At 53.1% G+C, this 8,766-nt stretch overlaps 1 protein-coding gene across 1 annotated transcript in view; it reads left to right on the top strand.

The window, feature by feature from the left end:
* The first annotated feature begins 2,052 nt into the window (after positions 1-2,052).
* Positions 2,053-8,766, top strand: part of dmtn (dematin actin binding protein) — a 134,729-nt gene continuing 128,015 nt past the window's right edge. The window contains 1 exon segment of the mRNA XM_085970816.1: positions 2,053-2,535. The gene's annotated coding sequence lies outside the window, so the exon portion shown is untranslated.

Raw genomic sequence — 8,766 nt, 5'->3', positions numbered from 1 at the left:
TGGAACTGGCACAGAGGCGAGGCTGGAACTGGCACAGGGGCCTGGCTGGACCTGGCACAGGGGCCTGGCTGGACCTGGCACAGGGGCCTGGCTGGAGCTGGCACAGGGGCCTGGCTGGAGCTGGCACAGGGGCCTGGCTGGAGCTGGCACAGGGGCCTGGCTGGAACTGGCACAGGGGCCTGGCTGGAACTGGCACAGGGGCCTGGCTGGAACTGGCACAGGGGCCTGGCTGGACCTGGCACAGGGGCCTGGCTGGAACTGGCACAGGGGCCTGGCTGGACCTGGCACAGGGGCCTGGCTGGAACTGGCACAGGGGCCTGGCTGGACCTGGCACAGGGGCCTGGCTGGAACTGGCACAGGGGCCTGGCTGGAACTGGCACAGGGGCCTGGCTGGAACTGGCACAGGGGCCTGGCTGGAACTGGCACAGGGGCCTGGCTGGAACTGGCACAGGGGCCTGGCTGGAACTGGCACAGAGGCGAGGCTGGAACTGGCACAGAGGCCTGGCTGGACATAGTACAGAGGCCTGGCTGGAACTGGCACAGAGGCCTGGCTGGACCTGGCACAGAGGCCTGGCTGGAACTGGCACAGAGGCGAGGCTGGAACTGGCACAGAGGCCTGGCTGGACATAGTACAGAGGCCTGGCTGGACCTGGTACAGAGGCCTGGCTGGACATAGTACAGAGGCCTGGCTGGAACTGGCACAGAGGCGAGGCTGGACCTGGTACAGAGGCCTGGCAGGCATTGGCGAACTCGGCACCGACTGGATGTAGAGAGACTGGAGAAGCTGAGATTGTTCTCCTTGGAGCAGAAGGTTAAGGGGAGATTCAATAGAGGTGTTCAAAATCATGACTGGTTTTGGTCGAGTAAATAGGGAGAAACTGTTTCCCGTGGCAGGAGTGTCGGTAACCAGAGGACACAGATTTATGATAATTGGCAAAAGAACCAGAGGGGAGAACTTTTTTACGCAGCGAGTTGTTGTGATCTGGAATGCGCTGCCTGAAAGGGCGGTGGGAGCAGATTCAATAGTAACTTTCAAAAGGGAATTGGATATATACTTGAAAAGGAAACATTTACTATGGGGAAAGAGCAGGGGGAGTGGATCTAATTGGATCACTCTGTCAAAGAGCCGGCACAGGCACGATGGGCCAAATGGCCTCCTTCTGTGCTGTATCATTCTATGACTGGAGATCTGCTGCCTATATCCTAACTCGTACCAAGTCCCGTTCACCCCCCCACCCCGCCCACCCTTGTGCTCACTGACCTACATTGGCTCCCAGTCCGGCATCCCCTCGATTTAAAAATTCTCACCCTCATTTTCAAATCCCTCCATGGCCTCACCCCTCCCTATCTCTGTAATCTCCTCCAGCCCTACAACCCTCCGAGATATCTACGCTCCTCCAATTCTGGCCTATTGCGCATCCCCCGATTTTAATCGCTCCACCATTGCCGGCCGTGCCTTCAGCTGCCTCGGCCCTAATCTCTGGAATTCCCTCCCTAAACCTCTCCACCTCTCTACCCCTCTTTCCTCCTTTAAGACACTCCTTAAAACCTACCTCTTTGGCCAAGCTCCTGTCCTAATATCTCCTTATGTGGCTCAGTGTCAAATTATTTTGATAACGCTCCTGCGTATCGCCTTGGGATATTTTACTACATTAACGGCGCTCTATAAATACAAGTTGTTGTTGCCGTGACACCTCATGATTCCTTTACCCACTGAACACTTGAGTTCCCCCTAATCAATATTGGAGATAAAATTAGACATTGCCAGCTATCCACAGCTGGGCAAACAGCACCTGAGAGAGGAATGACTTTGGCGGGCCTATTGAAGGGGTCTGGGGCTGGGTCCCACAAGCTATCTCGCTCCTTCAGGCACTGACTGACCCGCTGTGCACTGTGTGTATGTATTAGTGGCGAGGTTTAAGAATTTATCGGATCACAAGCAGCTGAATTAGAGATCATCCAGCCGCAGCAGAGAGTGGGCAGTGGCTGGACAGGAGCTTGGCTGTGTGCTGTGAGGCGTGTGGGGTTCACAGGCCCCAGTGCTGCACACTGCCATGGTGCCGGAGCTTTCGACTGATGCCGTGTTTATTTTTATTTTTTTTGCTGCTTGTGAAACACACGGGGTTTGATCTGCAGAAGCTGACTGGATAAACCGCTTGCGGATCGAGCAGACATTTTTACTGATTGCTGCTCCCTCGGGAAGCTGCTGCCTGCCAGCGAGGTACATGTGCAGATGCAGACCTATGAGACCGCAGTTGCCATGGTGACAGGAGCAGCAGGCCCAGGGTGGAGGCAGTCTTGTTTTTCTCAGATAAGGCCTTCAGTTAGGGTGGGGATTCACCACTCGAGCCACCGACAGATATAATTTTCTTAGAAACCTCTTTTCCCGTGAGTTGGCATCTGTAGCACACGCATCTCCTCAACGTCAGTTGTCAACGCGTCCCAAAGGAGCTGTGAGCTGGGAATTACAAGGAGATCATTCGGGCCACTGTATAAAGTTAGCGATAAATCAATATAAGGAAACTGGTATAATCTGTAAGTATCGTTAAAATGTTTATTTATAGGTTATGAAAATTGTTAAGAGGGGGACGATCACCTCACAGCTGTGTCCCAATCTCTCCTGCCCCAGAGGGCCTAATGGAGTGGGCCTCAGAACGCTCATAGAATCGTACAGCACAGGAGGCCATTCGGCCCGCCGTGCCTATGCTGGCTCTTTGAAAGAGCTCTCCGATTAGTCCCACTCCTTTCCTGTTTCACCGTAGCCCTGCAAATGTTTTCCCTTCGAGTATTTATTCAGTGAGGTCGTGGATTCGCATAAACCCGGAGGAGATGTATTTAACTATTTCTTTTCCTGCGACTGATGTTCCCTATTTTATAATTTAAAAAAAAGAGGCTTTTGGGGGAGAAATTCGGTATCGCGCCTGTTTGGGGGCAGTAACTAAATCGAGCGCTCCACTTCCTTCCTGGAGCGCTAAAGGACGCAGGCAGGGCAGTAGCGGTGCAGCGCTGTACAATGTCCCGGGCAGCGCTGCTGACATCCGAGGCTCCTTCCCTCCCTTAAAGGGAAGGGCCACGCTGCAGGCTCTGCATTGGGCCCAGTGAGCTGGTCTCTGACGGCGGCCGCGATCCGGCTCGATCAGCCTGGCGCACTCCCGCAGAATGCCGGGCCCAGGAGAACTGAAAAACAAATTGGGAAAAAAATCATTTTAGAAATTTTCCTACTTACCTCGGCAATCTCTCCTTTAACCTCCGCCCCGAAGCGCCCGGCCTCCCGAAGAACGCCTCCTGCAGCTGTCGGTGTTTTCGCCCGCCAATGCTGCAGGGGGTGGAACCGATGTTCGGGGGCAGAACCAATGTTCGGGTCTGGGGCGCTCCCGGGTGATGCGCACGACAATGACGTCACGATCTGCGGGCGCAGGGGATCATGGCGCAACGCCATACCGCCACTGCAAACCTCCCGGCCAAGTTAGCGGGAGTCGTTTATTTTGCCGTGCCCGAGCGAGATGAACGTTAACGTCCCCCAGGGGCGCTAACAGGGGGTGCTAACCCACCGAATTTCTCCCCCTTTGTCTTTTAGATCTTGTGATACCGCACTCCATTTCCAACCTGGGTCCAGGGCATTGCTCCAGGCCCTGGCTATTCGCCTGGGTAGGCCTTCACACAGAAGGTGGCAGGACAGGTTAACAAAGCAGTTAATAAAGCATATGTTATCCTGGGCTTTATAAATAGAGGCAGAGAGTACAAAACCCAGGAAGTTATACTAAACCTTTATAAACACTAGACTGGCCCCAGCTGGAGTATTGTGTCCAATTCTGGGCCCCACACTTTAGGAAGGACGTGAAGGCTTTGGAGAGGGTGCAGGAGAGATTTACTGGAATGGTTCCAGGGATGAGGGATTACAGTTACATGGAGAGACTGGATAAAGTAAGGCCTTCGATAAAGTCCCGCACAGGAGACTGGTCAAGAAGGTAAGAGCCCATGGAATCCAGGGTGCCTTGGCACATTGGATACAAAACTGGCTTAGTGGCAGAAGGCAGAGGGTGATGGTCGAAGGTTGTTTTTGTGACTGGAAACCTGTGGCCAGTGGGGTACCACAGGGATCGGTGCTGGGTCCCTTGCTGTTTGTGGTCTACATTAATGACTTGGATATGAATGTAAAGGGTATGATCAGTAAATTCGCGGATGATACTAAAATTGGTAGGGTGGTAAATAGCGAGGAGGGTAGCCTCAGTCTGCAGAACGATATAGATGGGTTGGTCAGATGGGCGGAACAGTGGCAAATGGAATTTAACCCGGAAAAGTGCGAGGTGATGCACTTTGGGGGGTCTAACAAGGCAAGGGAATACACAATGAAGGGAAAGACCCTAGGCAAGACGGAGGGTCAGAGGGATCTGGGTGTGCAGGTACACAGATCCCTGAAGGCGGCGGAACAGGTGGATAAGGTGGTAAAAAAGGCATATGGGATACTTGCCTTCATTAGCCGAGGCATAGAATATAAGAGCAAGGAGGTTATGATGGAGCTGTATAAAACACTGGTTAGGCCACAGCTGGAATACTGTGTGCAGTTCTGGTCGCCACACTACAGGAAAGATGTGATCGCGTTAGAGAGGGTGCAGAGGAGGTTCACCAGGATGTTACCAGGGCTGGAGCGCTTCAGCTATGAAGAGAGACTGGGCAGATTGGGTTTGTTTTCCTTGGAGCAGAGGAGGCTGAGGGGGGACATGATTGAGGTGTACAAAATTGTGAGGGGCATAGATAGGATGGATGCTGAGGAGCTTTTCCCCTTAGTAGAGGGGTCAATAACTAGGGGGCATAGATTCAAGGTAAAGGGCGGGAGGTTTAGAGGGGATTTGAGAAAGAACTTTTTCACCCAGAGGGTGGTTGGAGTCTGGAACTCACTGCCTGAAAGGGTTGTGGAGGCAGAAACCCTCACAACATTTAAGAAGCATTTGGATGAGCATTTGAAATGCCATAGCATACAAGGCTACGGGCCAAATGCTGGAATATGGGATTAGATTAGACAGGGCTTGATGGCCGGCATGGACACGATGGGCCGAAGGGCCTCTATCCGTGCTGTATTACTCTATGACTCTATAAGCTGCGGTTGTTCTCCTTGGAGCAGAGAAGGCTAAGAGGAGATTTGATAGAGGTGTTGAAAATAATGAAAGGTTTAGATAGAGTAAATAAAGAGAAACGGTTTCCAATGGCTGAAGGGTTGATAACGACAGGGCACAGATTTAAGGTGATTGGCAAAAGTACCAGAGTCGACAGGAGGAAAAACTGTGTTACACAACGAGTGGTTAGGATTTGGAATGCACTGCCTGATAGGGTGGTGGAGGCAGATTCAATAGGAGCCTTCAAAAGGGGAACTGGATAAATACTAGAAGGAGAACAAATTGCTGGGATATGGGGCAAGAGCTATGTGATTATGCCCTCTTCAATTTCAGTTCCCTTCTAGTCGGCAGATGCCGAATACCCACTCAGTCCTGCCCCTCATTGTAAGGCCCGGATCTGTAGCTCATGTTAGAAAGTGTGCCCTCTGACCCTCCGACCCTCCGATCCTCCAACCCTCCGATCCTCCAACCCTTCGAACCTCCGACCCCCCGAACCTCTGACCCTCCGACCCACCGAACCTCCCGACCCTCTGACCCCCGAACCTCCGACCCTCTGATCCTCTGACCCTCCGATCCTCCGATCCTCCAACCCTCCGAACCTCCGACCCCCTGAACCCCCGAACCTCCGACCCTCCAACCCCCCGACCCCCGAACCTCCGATCCTCCAACCCTCCGATCCTCCGACCCTCTGAACCTCCGACCCCCCGAACCCCCAAACCTCCGACCCACCGAACCTCCCGACCCTCCGACCCTCCAATCCTCCGACCCTCTGAACCTCCGACCCCCCGAACTCCCGAACCTCCAACCCACCGAACCTCCCGACCCTCCGACCCTCTGACCCTCTGACCCTCCGACCCTCCGACCCTCCGAGGGGTCAGAATGTCCTGCACTGCTGCCCCGATGGCCATAAAAACCCAACTGGGTCACTGATATCCTTCAGGGACGGGTACCTGCTGCCCCCTGACCCGGCCTGGGCCAACATGTGACACCAGTCCCACACTACGTGATTGACTCTTAGTGGTCTAGCAAACCACACTGCCTCTTCTTGGTCACCCACTGGCTGGGCAGGTTGGGTTTCTTGGGTGTCTGAAATGAGGAAGGCACAAGGGTGGAGTTGTGGTGAGGGGAGAGTGGGAAAGCAAGAAGTGCACGCTTACACCACGTGCAGCTCGTGCATCACAAGAGATTGTGGGATGAGTTGGAAGTGGGGTTTGAGAAGGAGGATAACATATGAGGATACCGGCATCTTGTATTCTTTCAGCCCCGCCGCTGGCCAAAGGCTCAGCCACGCCCCTGCCAAGAATGGCCAGCACCGTCTCCTCCAAGGGGCTGAGATGAAGCTAGGAATATGAAGTGTGCCTTGTGTTTGGTAGCGATTGTTGGTAGGTGAGTGATGGGGTGGAGTGGTGGGGGGAGGTCATGCATTGGGTAATGTGTGAGTCCAGTGGTGCAGTTGGTAGGAGACGGCTTTTGAAGATGCATCACTGACCTTGACGACGCGTCTGAGGTCATGAAGCTTCTTTGGGCACTGGAGCCAGGTCCTGGGGGTGACACTGCTGGCAGTGACGACCTTGGCGATCTGGTCCCACATGGTTCTTTCTGGAGGGCCTCCTGGCCCCCTGTGGGTCGAGGACCTCTCTTGCAGTTTTGACCCCCTGCACAAAGCTCGAGTGCTGCGTCCGAGACCCTGGGTGCCCTTTCCTTGGCCTGTTGAGCCATTTGTGTTGGTGCTGAAGCACTTTTACCATTTTTTAGGTGCAGATGGCAGTTCAGCTTTAAGAGCTGCAGACGACCTAGTTTTGAATGATTTTACTTTGCAGAAGGCGTTCACCTTTAAGGGCTGGAGACTGCCGTGAAAACTTACAGCCTGCCTTTAAGGAAAGGCAGCTTTGCTCCAGCGACGTGGACCTGGGCCCCCCTGCTGAGCGCACAATCTGTCATCAGCACGCTTGTCGCTGGGCTGCTCGCTAAAATCATTTAAAGTAGCAGGCAGCACCAAATTGACATGCTGCCTGCGCTTTTTGAACGGGGGCGGGCATATCTCGCAACGCGGTGCGCGTGCCCGTTATCGAATTTCCCAGTGCATGTTTCTAACTAAGGCTGGGCAATAAATGAAGCGTTGCCCCTGTCGCCCACATCCCGAGGGCAGATAACAAGCACCAGAGGTCAATGAGCTCCTACGTTTGAGTTCCCAACTCGGGGAGCTTTCTTTCTGGGGGCAGGGTAGCAAGCGATGCTCTCCGTAAACTGCGTAGCCGCGCAACGCTCCAGGGAACCCGCGCAGTCGGCTTGCTGGCATTTCGGTGTAAAAAAAAACGCGCATGCGCTGAATTTTGAATGGCGCGCGCAGCTCCTTAAAGGGGCCACGCAGGGCCAACAAGAATTACATGGAACATTGGTAGTAAGCTGCGAGTGAGACCGTTATTGCTGTATCTGTAAGGGCCACACTCCTGTATTGGAATTGGAGACAGGAAGAATTGCAGGACATGTCTTAATTTCCAGCCATTTGTGGAATAAACTGTGAAAGAGTTATTCTATAGCCAGGGCAAGTAGAAGTAAAGCCTTACACCAATTAACCAAAACATTTGTGTTTACAAAGCTCCTTTCAACGTAACAAAACTTGCCAAAACAGCGACAAAACCAGATACTGAGCAGCGACGGAAAGAGTTAGGATTGATAACTGAAGCATCGTCAAAGAGGCAATGCTTGAGAAGAGCCTCGAAGGAGGGGTGAGAGGCAGCAAGGGGAAGGGGTTTAGGGAGAGCGTTCCAGAGTGTGGGACCAAGATCGCTGAGGCCTTGGCACCCAAGTGGGAGCAGAGCGAGAGAGGAGTGGAGAGGAGGCAGGACACAGAGGGCCAAGGTGGAGTTGCAGAGCTCAGGAGGGCCTACAGATGAGGACAGGGATTTCGAGTTTGATCCTTGGAAATGGGGCTTTCTAAAAAAATATTCATTCATGGGATGTGGGCGTCGCTGGCAAGGCCAGCATTTATTGCCCATCCCTAACTGCCCTTGAAAAGGTGGCGGTGAGCCGCCTTCCTGAACCGCTGCAGTCCGTGTGGCGATATTTCTTTGTAACGGTTTGTTACAACTGAGTGACTTGCTAGGCCGTCTCAGAAGGCAGTTAAGAGTCAACCACATTTCTGGGGGTTTGGAGTCACATATCGGCCAGACCGGGTAAGGGCGGCAGATTTCCTTCCCTAAAGGACATTACTGAACCAGATGTGTTTTTATGACAATCCGGTAGTTTCATGGTCACCATTACTGATACTAACTTTTTATTCCAGATTTATTTAATTCCCCAGCTGCTGTGGTGGGACTTGAACTCCAGTACTATCACAGAATCTTCAGTCCAGGCCTCTGGATTACTAGTCCAGTAACATAACCACTATGCTACCGTACCCAATTGGCGGAGGGAGACAATGGTTATGTCCCACAGCACAGACAGGTTACTGGGACTAAGCATGGGATAGATTGTGGGAGGTGCAGTTTGGGAGGAGTTACAGTTTACTGTGGTGGAATGTGTCAGCTGTGGCTCAGTGGGTAGCTCTATCATCCATGAGTCAGAAGGTCGTGGGTTCAACTCTCTCTCCAGAGATGTGAGCACAAAATCCAGACGGACACTCCCAGTGTAGTACTGAGGGAGTGCCGCA

The sequence above is a fragment of the Somniosus microcephalus genome, chromosome 30 (genome assembly GCF_052327205.1).
Source record: "Somniosus microcephalus isolate GS21.2 chromosome 30, FLI_Smic_1.0, whole genome shotgun sequence".
Taxonomy (NCBI): domain Eukaryota; kingdom Metazoa; phylum Chordata; class Chondrichthyes; order Squaliformes; family Somniosidae; genus Somniosus; species Somniosus microcephalus.
The sequence above is the reverse complement of the archived record's forward strand: the minus strand, read 5'-3'. Positions and strand labels throughout refer to the sequence as shown.